The 12,848-nt window shown below is 37.9% G+C and overlaps 2 long non-coding RNA genes across 2 annotated transcripts in view; one reads left to right on the top strand and one right to left on the bottom strand.

The window, feature by feature from the left end:
- The window catches only part of LOC126585858 (uncharacterized), a 67,576-nt gene that overhangs the window by 48,110 nt on the left and 6,618 nt on the right, over positions 1–12,848 (bottom strand). The window lies entirely within an intron of this gene.
- Positions 3,051–3,857, top strand: LOC126585859 (uncharacterized). The gene is made up of 3 exons (XR_007610664.1): positions 3,051–3,286; positions 3,431–3,498; positions 3,615–3,857. It is a non-coding gene; the product is annotated as an uncharacterized LOC126585859 (long non-coding RNA).

Genomic DNA, 12,848 nt, shown 5'->3' with positions numbered 1-12,848 from the left:
AGTAACTAAAGTACACTTATTACATAACAGTGATAAGTTCGTACGTCTAAACAGAAGGAAATGTCAGAATTGCCGAGATTCCTCGAGTGCCACAAAGAGTACAGCTATCTAGGTCCTGGAGGGGCGAAAAACAAAGTTGAGTGGGTCAGCAAAATAATGCTTATACGAAATCCTTTATTTTCGAATATACTAACTCCTCGCTGTAAAACAAGTATAGTTTCCTTAAAACATACTACGTAGGTATGTAAACAATAAATCAACAGCATTATAATAGTATTACAACTAGAAATATGCCAATTCATGATGTATCAAATGCCACAATAATATAATCATGTGATAATCAAGTATAGCTAAGTGCTCATCCATCTAGGCTGACACATGAGTTCGAACAGATAATTTCAGACACGAACAGGACTGGTGTAATCAATATGCTCTAGTACATACAAGTCGGATTGCCTAATGCAATCTACCCGACAGGACTGGCACCTAACTTGGATCCAAGGAGAGCGAATGGTGTGATGTGAACATACACATGAAGGACTGGCCCTGGCCCTGGGGCGAGTACTAACACCGGTGCAGCAAGTTGAGCATGTACAAAAATGTATGAATGTCATGACAGTAATATCCTAACCATATAGCAGCATTTATCACAATTAATATCACAATAACGATATTTGGCAATATAAGTGTAAAAGTGAAGTAAATACGCATTTATGGAAACTATAATTATGTATAGGTATAAAACAAATTGTGGGATACGTTTCCCTTATATGTGAAATAACTAAAATAGAATTAATTAAAGCACATATACGGAAACCTAAATAAAACCCCCATAGTTTGCTCAAACTTAGGGTTTAAATATATCACCGTGACCTACTCGGCGTCACGAACATCCCCAAATTTTTAAAATAATTTTTGGATGGCTTACGCACCGTCAAGGGCACGGCCAAAAGCGCAAGCGAGTGCCTAACGTCCGTCATGAATATTCCGTTAATTTGAAAGAATATTCCGTTAACTTTAATTGACAGAGTTGACGCTATTACCTGACGCCATTACCTGACACTGTCAGAATATTCCGTCACTTTGATGGAATATTCCATCTCATTCTTCGGCGAGCCTCGCTGTCACTGCCGTCTACAACTCAAATTCGTCGGATTTCTGGAAAAATTTCAAACTCATTATTCTCTTTCATTTCTCAACCATTTTTTATGTACTTTATATGAATTTGAAGCTAATGAAGTGTAGAATGGCGTTATACCTATTTGGAGTCCAAAAAGTGGACGGAGGTCGTCGAAAAACGCCTCGAAAGTTCCGGCCAAAAGTGAACTCCTTGAAACTTGGTCATTTCACGTCGACCTTCTTCCAAAACAAGCCTAGGACCCTTAGAATGTCGTGTAGAAGCCTTCCCAAGCTTCAAAACATCCTAACTCGTTCGAAAACATGTCGAACTCAGTTTGCCCGAGTTCGGACCTTCCGAGTTAACGAGTCAAAACTCGTCTAAACAAGGTTTCAAGAACATGGTTGTGATCGTGGGACTGAGATGAGTACAATGGAGTGGTTTTTGGGTTAGATCTGTGAGCTTTGAAGCTCGTTTGAGGGGTTTGCAGAGAAAGAGGGTATATGGGAGAGAGAGAGAGAGAGAGAGAGAGAGAGAGAGAGAGAGAGAGAGAGAGAGAGAGAGAAAGAAGAAAGATATTTTATTTTGCTTTTTTTGATTGGTTGATGCAAAGAAGGAGTGGATGGGATTGGTGGAATGCATGCGATGGGCTAAATAGAAGGCTAGGGATAAAGTTTAGATTTTGTACAGAAAAGGGTATCGAAAATATATTCGAAATAGTGTTTTCACACTAATAAAAATTTACGTACACTCGTAACAACATATACAATTTAAATGCGATAGCGAGAAATAAAAAAAAAGCGATATGAATACGTCCACGTCACTTGCCAATAAGAGCATAATGGTCAATACACATACTTGGGGAGAAATTACATAGGAAAATTAGGGACGGGTCGTCACATTCGATATCACATTTCGATATTTATGGTTAACTGAAATATGAGTCGATGTCATATAGTTTGTAGAAACTTTATAAACATCAAGCAATATTTTCACTAACCGTAAAATTCTGAATATAATATCAACGATCCAAACCGTTCATCTTCCTGCATCCTCTAATAGATCATGTTTTCAAAAAAGAAAATCTGAAGAAAAAAAAAAACAAAATTTGATGGGAACAATGAAGCATAAATGTAAACAATAATCAACGGTTAAATTTTGATATGTAATTTATATGATTATAGTGACAAATTTCGAAGTTAAGCTCTTCATGAAAGTTATAAAGCTTGTCATTACGAGCGTTTATATATTTTTTTACACATCTACATTAATTAAAAAAAAATTAAAAACTTTACTTAAATAACAATCGTAAGATAAATGAGAGATTTTTTGGATTCTATTTCACTTATATTATTAGAACTTTTTTTGACGAAAAAACCCCTTCTCTATTCCAATATTTTCCAATTTTACCATTTGATCAATTTAGGTAAGCGAAAATATACTTAAAAAGAGAATTGCGTTTTTATGTTTTGGATGTTTAATATGGTATGTATATACTTATTTAGTATTATGTTTTTCATTTGATTATTTATTGGTTTAAAATATATTTTCCTTGACGGTAACATGTCATGTCATATTACCTGTTAATATTATCGGGTCAATTTTGGGTTGGGTCATTTTACCCGTTTATTTTAACAAGTGTTACACGACACGACCCGTTAAGATATCGGATATGACACGAAAACAACACAAACACGAAAAACACGACACGAATGTCAGGTCTACTATTTCTCTCTCTTAAATTCAATATTATTTATTAGTTGAAGTTGACGCATCTTTTCCATGATTAATTTAGTTGATGGTGAGAGGAGGTGTATTATTTGCATGATTATTTTTTTTAATTTTTTTTTAGAAAAATATATGTGCAGTTTTCTTGGACATGATTAGCTTAAGAAAATGATGCTGGTAGAACTTTCTTATTTTAGTTCAACTTTCATTTTTTGTAGCTAAATCCGTGAAACCATTTATGGTGTTTTTAAAGCTACAATTTTTTAATTTAGTCAGTTTTTCAAATTCTAAATTTCTTGGAGGCCATAAAAATTTAATGCACAACTGCTTCTTTCACATGCAGCTTTGAAGAAGAAGATAACTTCTTTCACTGCAAGGACTTTAGACCTCTGATCTTCTGGCCTTCACGCAAACTAGATCTTCACCGTGAATCTCACTTGGGTGAGATTGTTTTTTGGTTATGTTCTTGCTTTGGCATGGATATTACCTCTTCATTTTAATTATATCTACTGTTATTTATTTATCATCCTACTCTTTTCTTATATTATCATTTCATAATTTCTTGCCTTTTTATTACTTTGTTAGGCTCTACATTTTGTGAAGACAACTTCGTCGCTAGGATTAAAATAGAGATTGTAGTGAACAAAGACTGGGTATGAAGAGTCTGAGTTATAATTTTAGTTCTATAATGCATTCTTTTTGAAGTATTGATGCTCAGGGAAGAAGGGTTGAAAATCACCGATTGGATCCTGCTCTTATCAATTCTTAGGTTGAAGCTGTGGTTAACAAAATAATTGAAGCAGCCAGGACTGGAGAAATATTATTATTTTGTGTTGAAAATGATGTATACTGACTGAATTCAAAGTATAACATCTTTATAAGTTAGCTTATTTTAGACAATTGTTTAGGTATACAGAATTGTTTAATGCCTTTGTACCTTTCCATTTTGTCACCTATAGATGTTCTAAGAGATACACATACCCCTCCAGGGAGAATCAGATTCATTAGTTTACGGTATAGTTTGGGGTTGAGGTGATTTTAAAAAAAGTTGGTATGAAAAAAAACTGGGAGAGTTTTTGGTGTTTGGTAAACACCCCAAACTAGCTTTTTTTCAAAGTTTCAGATGAAAAAAAGCTAAAAAGTGGAAGCTGCAAAAAGCAGCTTCAAAAAGTGGCTTATTTTCAAAGTTTCTCCTAATTCCTCACACTTTCAAGAGGAAGAACAACGTCGCCACGTCCCGGCGACCCAGCTCCAATTCGTTGATCAAGAATTGCAAATCGACGGCCAGATAGGGAGCGAGCGTCGTCGTCATCGCCTGAGAAGAAATCGTCATCTAAGGTTCCGACGCGAGTGAGGTGAAGAAATAGGCGGTGTCGGCGGCGAAGAGAGATCGGAAAAGGGGACTCAACTAGAGATCTGGGAGAGCGATGGTTGGTATTGCCAACGCCAGCAAGGTTGAGGCAGGAGAGGATGGATTTGAGAGAAGGGTCGCGGTCGACGAAGGAGGTGAGGAGGTGGGTCCCATTTTCGACCGTGCGGAAGGAGAAGATGAGGAGGGAGAGGAAGACGAAGGTGAAGAGGTTTCCAGCGAACGACGTCATGGCTTGTCATAGCACATCTAGTATTATACATTTTTGGTCATTTCACACAGTTACAGCTGTTTTACATAAAAGTTTACCAAACACTATCATACTGCTTTTTTTTTCCAAAAGCACTTTTACAAAAAAATTTACGAAACACTCTACTGCTTTATTTCACATCTGCTTATTCTCACAGCACAACAGAAACAGTTTTTTTTCAAAGCACAACAATACCAAACCAGCCCTATATTATATGTCATGTTTGTTATGTGAGATACCACAACCATCTAAAAGTTTTAGTGAAGTATTTTAACGTCAGGTCGGTAGGACAAGTTGCTATATATATACATATAGGGAAGTGTTATTGGCACTTCAAAAATATCATTTTACACTCCTCACAACTGTAATTTTCTTTCCAAATATAGAAAATTTGGAGTGTAGAATAAGATTTTTGAAATGCCAATAACAATTCCATATATATATATATAACTTCAAATTTTGTTTTGTGCAGAGCAACGAGAATGTGACCCGATTAGCTCCAAGCTTGTGGTAAACTTTTCTTTTTGTTCAGGGTTATGAGAATTCTCGCAAAAATAATTAGAAAAACTCCGATTATAATTTTCGGTTCAAAGTTGTTTTTAATTTAGTCCACCATGTTATGTTTGTAAATAGGAACCCAGAAGAGTCTCGAATTCAGTTTTCACTCTGATTGAAAATGGAACTTGGTGGTATTAAGCTATCATCCTCAGCCCTTAGAATTCAAGTAGCCCATGTGTTTTACATTGCTGCTTTCGTTTTATCTACTAATTATTGTTCGATGAATTATATTCTTCAGTTAAAATAATGATTCATCCTCCTTTTCCCATCTCCTTGGTTTTCTCATTTAGATTTTCTGTTTGTGTATTATAATTTTTTTTTAATTATGGTTACTATGCACATATCAGGGAAGTCAAATCTCATGTGATTTGTACGTCCATATTCCTTACAATTTGCATCTCATTATATGCAATCTTTTGGTGATCAATTCAATTCTCATCTTGAAGCTCTTCCTTCCAGTTATGCAATCTTTGGCCCTCTTTCGCATCTCAGTATATGTGTACAGTAGAATCATACTGCATGTATTAATACATATTATAGTAACTAAGTTTAGTCCCTTATTTTAGTATTTAACTGGGATGTAGATTTTTTAATTAAAATTATGCTAATTGTGAAATGTATGCGTGGCAATAATTATTAGTGCCATGTTATGTTAGTGCTTACTTGAATGCATTTTCAAATGAATGTTGGTATATTCTTGGGTATGTTATCAACAATATTCTCCAATCCAAGTTCAGCCAGGTAACCCATCTCTCAATCTCTTTACATCAATATATTGGTTTTTTCGTTTGCTCATCATATGCTTTGCACAATTACATATTTAAATTTTCCAGAATATATGTATGTATGCTAAATAATAATGGGTGAATAATGAATGTTATGCCAAGTAGCATGTTATTACCAATCTTGGTAGATTTACAAAGTATATGAGGGAATTCGTACGAAATTTGCTTTGGTGGTTGAGGTAAAATCAACGAACTATATTACACATTTAACCATTTACATGTATTTTATCACATATATTGAGAAACCTTAGAGTTAATCATTTGTAATAATAAATGTTAATTATTCAAGCTTGGATTTTCTTGGCAGTGGCTTCCTTCGTTAACCTCTACAACTGCGTCTCTCTTCGCTTTCCCACTTTCTCCGGTATTCTCTTTCTCTTTCTAATCTCTATTTAGTTTCTTTCAATCTGTCAATTTATATAATTTATTCTTTGATGTCATATTTGGTGCGTTTGATTTGGTTTTGTGAATGTCTTCTGTTGATGCACAAAATCAGTGAGGACTTTGGTACAACAAAAAGTGTTAAGTTTGTGACCTTCGCTAGATTGCTCCGGTCACTAGTGTGGATAAGTATGTAAATGGATAGAGACAGGGAAGCAAATACAAGATGTACGTGGTTCAACCAGATTGGCTACGTCCACAGAGCAGAGGAGTTCTCATTAATTGTGAAGGGTTTACACAAGTACATAGGTTCAAGCTCTCCTTTTGTGAGTACTAATGAATGATTTAGTACAAATGATATTAGGAAATATTGTGAGAGAATGATCTCTATTTATAGAAAAGAGTTTCTAGTTTTATTTTGACTTTGACACGTGTCGTGTTGTGATTGGCTTCTGATGTTGACACGTGTTGCGCTATGATTGGCTTCTGATATCGACACGTGTCGCACTGTGATTGGCCTCCTGGTTGAAGGGAAACTCTTCTAGGTCCTTGACGGTATAACGTTGACCGGTGCTCAGTAGTTTCGGGATTGGTCAAGTATGGTACAAACAGTGCTCCCCTAAGTTCCCGAATGAGGGAAGCTCATCGGTTTGGGACTTGCAAGATCTAAGCCATTGAGTAATCACGAAACTTCAAGTACCGAAGTGTGGTATCATTTTCACTTGCCTTATCTGTCTCATACGTAGATGTGGCATCTTCTCTGGAAGTACTTTTCCTTCATCCAGGGGTGGTATCTTTAACCAATGAAGATGCACAAGGTAATGTATCAATTTCACTTGAAGCTTACTTGTAGTTTCGGGCTTGGTCAAGTGCGATACAAAACCCTATAGTAGGAGTCCCCCAAGTCGCCGAGCTAGGAGATTTGCCGAAGGAGGTAACAGACAAGGTAAGCAATCAGACTTCCAAGCAAGCAACCTGGATCGGAGGTTCGATTTCGGCTTCCGATTGATTGTTCTCATTCTCCTTGTGTCGTAAACAGCAACAAGGATAAGGAGAAGCAAATAGAGAAGAGATGATATGAAATATTTTTGCATAAGATGTTGAAGATGAGTACTCGAGAGCAATGTCAGATAAGTAATCAGGCAAGGGGTTCCAGGCAGTCATTTCCTGACTGGAAGCTTGATTCCAAGTGCTGACTGATTGCTCTATTTCTCCTTGTCTTGCAGGTAAGAACAAGGCCAAAGGAAAAGACAGGGAAAAAGCATGATATGGGATACTCTTGCTTTTAACCCTGATGATATGAGATACTCTTGCTCAAACGTGGCTTGTTTGCAGAGGTATTATTGGGAGGAAAAGAAGCTGAGTATTTCGAGAGATTCTGCTGAGAGTGCCCTCTCAGATGTGAAGAAAAGTTGAGCATTTGTTTTTTAGTTGCAGGTCTGCTTGGCTGTGGAGGATGGAGGTCGACATATATAGGAGTCTCCCTAACAACAAGTAGTAGTGCTATTCTTTTACCCTTCTTGGTCATAGCAATGTAGTGGGAGCTGCAAGCTTCACGTGTTTTAACTTTGTCATAGCACTTTGAAAAAGTTGTCTGTGGTATCTGGAAAGCTGATGTTGTGTGTGAAGATTGTAGACAAGCTTTATCCAAGGAAATCAGGCTCTCAAAGTTCGGAGAGCGGTGCCTCTTCGGTTTTCGAACAAGCAATCATGTCGGGGATCTGGCTCTCGAGATTCAGAGAACGGTGCCTCTTCAATTTTTAAGAAAGCAATCATGTTGGGGGTCTGACTCTTGAGATTTGAAGAGCAGTGTCTCTTCGATTTTTGAGAAAGTAATCATGTTGAGAGTCTGGCTCTCGAGATTCGGAGGGCGGTGACTCTTCGATTTTTGAGCACGTAATCCTATTGGGAGTCTGGCTCTCGAGATTCGGAAAGCGGTGCCTCTTCAATTTTTGAGAAATCAATCATGTTGGGAGTCTGACTCGTAAGATTCGGATAGCAGTGTCTCTTCGATTTTTGAGAAAGTAATCCTGTTGGGAGTCTGGCTCTTGAGATTCGGAGGGTGGTGCCTCTTCGATTTTTGAGCACGTAATCCTGTTGGGAGTCTGGCTTTCGAGATTCGAAGAGCGGTGCCTCTTCGATTTTTGAGCAAGCAATCTTGTTGGGAGTGTTTTCTCGAATGTAAGTAAAGGTTGGGCATTTTTGCCAGTCTGCCTTGCCACAGAGCATAGAGGTTGACACACATTGGGACTTTCTAGTTATTAAGCAGTGGTGATGTTCCTTTATCCTTGTGGGTAATAGCAAGGTAGCTGGACCTTCAAAATTTATGTGTCTAAACTTTGACAGAGATCTTTGGCAAAGTTATCTGTGGTACCCGATGAGCTGATGTTGCGTGTGGAAAGTGGTGCCTCTTCGGAATCCGGAGAGTGGTGCCTCTTCGATTTTTGAACCAACGGCCCTGTTGCTCTTTCTTTTATAAGGGCACCAATTGTGTGCAAGGAGTACATTCAGAGAGTTATTGCTTGTAGGAATTTTCCCCTTACTTAAGAGATTTATTGCACCTCATTTCTCCTTCATCATTTCTGAGAATGTCTGGCCCATCCAACCGTCGTTTTGACTTGAACTTTGGTGAAGAGGCAGCCATGCTTTCTCAAGACAACATATGGCGCCCATCATTCTTATCCCCTACTGGTCCTCTTACCGTTAGGGACTCTATGATGAAGAATGATATGGCCGCTGCAGTGGTGGCCAGGAATCTTCTCACTCCCAAAGATAACAGACTATTTTCCAAATGGTCTAATGAGTTGGCTATTGAGGATTCTCTGGCTCTTAGTGTTCAGTGTGCAGGTTATGTGTCTAATATGGCCCAACACCTATTTGCTCGAACCCGCCAAGTTGAATCATTGGCGGCTGAAGTGATAAGTCTCAAACAGGAGATCAGAGGGCTCAAGCTTGAGAATAAACAGTTGCACAGGCTCGCAAATGACTATGATACAAACATGAAGAGGAAGCTCGACCAGCTGCAGGAATCTGATGATTAGATTTTACTTGATCATCAGAGGTTTGTGGGTTTGTTCCAAAGGCATTTATTGCCTTCGTCTTCTGGGGCTGTACCGCGTAATGAAGCTCCAAATGATCAACCTTCGGTGCCTCCTCCTTCTGGGGTTCTGCCTAGTACTGAGGCTCCGAATAATCACCCTCTGGTGCCTCCTCTTTCTAGTGCTCTGCCGACTACTGAAACTTCTCCTAAGCAACCCTTGTGAAGGCTCCCTCTTGTTTGTTTATTCTGATTCATGTATATGTACATATTTGTAACTTATCGGAGATATCAATAAACAAACTTTGCTTCATTTGAACGTATTGTGTTAAATACACCAAGGCCTTCTTCACTACGTTCTTTGAATTTTTCCTTTTGTTGAAACTTGTATGTTGAAGCTTTGTGAGTGAAGCATGTAGGTTGAGGTAGTGTTCCCTTAATTTCCCGAGTGAGGAAAACTTCTCGTTTGGAGACTTGAAAAATCCAAGTCACTGAGTGGTCGTGAGACTTCCGAGTATCAAGGTGCAATAGCATATGGTAGGAGTCCCCCAAGTCTCCGGTTGAGGGAGTTGACGAATGAGGCATTTCCTTTCTAAGTGGTAGCCCAAAACTCCTTCTTCATATATATTTGTTATGAAAGTTGTTAGGCCCAAAGAAGATGAGGCCTAGGCAATTTTTCTTTTTCTTCGAAATTTTTTTTTTTAGATTTTTTTTTTTGAATTTTTGAATTTTTGAATTTCCGAATTTTTTAATTTTCGAATTTTCGAATTTTTTAATTTTCGAATTTCCCAAAAAATATATATATATATATATATATATCTATATATTTTTTAAAAAAGTTTTGTAGGTGAAGCTTTGGTGTTGAAGCTTTGTAGGTGAAGCTTTGAGGTTGGAGCTTTGTTGGGCACCATGAATTGATTTTGCTTCACATTATCTTGATCAAGATAGTGTGAAGCTTTTGTAGGTGAAGATTTTGTGTTTAAGCTTTGTGGGTGAAGCTTTTGTGGGTGAAGCTTTTGTGGTGAAGCTTTTGTGGGTGAAGCTTTTGTGATGAAGCTTTGAAGTTGAAGCTTTTGTTGGGTACCATGAATTGATTTTGCTTCACACTATCTTGATCAAGATAGTGTGAAGCTTTTGAGAATTTGTAGTTGTCCTCCATTAATGAAGCTTTTGTTGGTGAAGCTTTGGAGTTGAAGCTTTGTAGGTGAAGCTTTAGAGTTGAAGCTTTTGTTGGGTACCATGAATTGATTTTGCTTCACACTGTCTTGATCAAGATAGTGTGAAGCTTTTGAGAATTTGTAGTTGTCCTCCATTGATGAAGCTTTTGTTGGTGAAGCTTTGGAGTTGAAGCTTTGTAGGTGAAGCTTTGGAGTTGAAGCTTTTGTTGGGTACCATGAATTGATTTTGCTTCACACTATCTTGATCAAGATAGTGTGAAGCTTTGGAGAATTTGTAGTTGTCCTCCATTGATGAAGCTTTGTTGAATTTCCTTTTTTTTTTCTTCTTTTTTTTTTTTTTGGGAAACTAGAAATTTGAAAATGTGGGAGAGACAACATATACAAATTTTGCTTTCACACTGTTGAGCAAGAGATTGTGATGCAAGCCACACCTTGTAGTAGTCAAAGGTTTGGATGAACCATATAAATTGAATTTGCTTCGAACAGTCTTGAATTTGCTTCGAAGGTCTGAGAATTGTAGTTGCCCTCCATTGATGAAGCTTTTGTTGGCACCATAAATTGGTTTTGCTTCACACTGTCTTGATCAAGAGTGTGTGAAGCTTTTGAGAATTGTGGTTGAACTCCTTTGATGAAGCTTTTGTTGGCACCATAAATTGGTTTTACTTCACACTGTCTTAATTAAGAGTGTGTGAAGCTTTTGAGAATTGTGGTTGCCCTTTATTGATAAAGCTCTTGTTGGCACTATAAATTGGTTTTGCTTCACACTGTCTTGATCAAGAGTGTGTGAAGCTTTTGAGAATTGTGGTTGAACTCCTTTGATGAAGCTCTTGTTGGTACCATAAATTGGTTTTGCTTCACACTGTCTTGATCAAGAGTGTGTGAAGTTTTTGAGAATTGTGGTTGCCCTCCATTGATGAAGCTTTTGTTGGCACCATAAATTGGTTTTACTTCACATTGTCTTGATCAAGAGTGTGTGAAGCTTTTGAGAATTGTGGTTGCCCTCTATTGATGAAGCTCTTGTTGGCACCATAAATTGGTTTTGCTTCACACTGTCTTGATCAAGAGTGTGTGAAGCTTTTGAGAATTGTGGTTGAACTCCTTTGATGAAGCTCTTGTTGGCACCATAAATTGGTTTTGCTTCACACTGTCTTGATCAAAAGTGTGTGAAGCTTTTGAGAATTGTGGTTGCCCTCCATTGATGAAGCTCTTGTTGGCACCATAAATTGGTTTTGCTTCACACTGTCTTGATTAAGAGTGTGTGAAGTTTTCTATGAGTTGTAGTTTTTGCATTGTTACAGAGGGGAAATGTTTGAAACAGATGTAAGAGGGCTGAATAGCTTGATCTTCGTATGCCATGCACTGAAGTTGTTGTTGGCTTGCAATAAGACTTTGTCGGTGCCTATAATTCTTGTTGGGCATAAGTGCTCCCCTAGTTGAGTTGCCAAGCTTGAGGGTTTTTGATTATTTGTGAATGCTAGGAGTTCACATGTACAAGTTGTACCATTCGTCTTCTGGTAGGTGGAATGAATGGTGAGTTGCTTTCATCACTTGGTTGGTGGTACGAAGGTGAGTTCCTTCTTCCCCTGGTTGTTGGCATGAATGGCAAGTTGCCAAATGATATTAGAGTACGAGTTGTACATTTCATCACCTGGTTGGTGGCATGAAGGAGAGTACAGGTTATACATTTCATCACCTGCTTGGTAGCATGAAGATGAGTGCCTTCTTCACCTGGTTGGTGGTATGAATGTGAGTTCCTTCTTCCCCTAGTTGGTGGCACGAATGGCAAGTTGGCAAATGATATTAAAGTACGGGTTGTACATTTCATCACATGGTTGATGGCATGAAGAAGAGTATAGGTTGTATATTTCATCGCCTGGTTGGTGGCATGAAGATGAGTTCCTTCTTCACTTGGTTGGTGGCATGAGTGGCAAGTTGCCAAATGATATTAGAGTACGGGTTGTACATTTCATTACCTGGTTGGTGGTATGAAGGAGAGTACGGGTTGTACATTTCATCACCTGGTTGGTGGCATGAAGATGAGTTCCTTCTTCACATTTCATCACCTGGTTGGTGAGAATAAGGGTAAGGTGTCGAGGCACATTGTAGCAAGTGTCGAAGACACAAAGTATGTTGAACCATTTCGAAGCACAGTTGGCTTATGTATGGATGTGTTAGAATGTATGATGTTTATGTATGAATGTGTTGAAATGTATAATGTTTATGTATGAATGTGTTGGAATGTATGATGTTTATGTTGATTGATATGAGTGATGCTTATGAATATTTTGTTATGCATGAAGGGATCCATGCTTTTGATATGTGAACCATGTTGGTTGTAACACTTAGTATCACATACTTTTTGTCAAAGTATGCATGTTGAAGCTCTGAGTTAGAGTATAAGGGTAGGTCAGCGTAGACCAAGTGTTCCAGTGCTAGGAACGTAAA

Source organism: Malus sylvestris, chromosome 10 (assembly GCF_916048215.2).
Source record: "Malus sylvestris chromosome 10, drMalSylv7.2, whole genome shotgun sequence".
Lineage (NCBI taxonomy): Eukaryota > Viridiplantae > Streptophyta > Magnoliopsida > Rosales > Rosaceae > Malus > Malus sylvestris.
The sequence above is the reverse complement of the archived record's forward strand: the minus strand, read 5'-3'. Positions and strand labels throughout refer to the sequence as shown.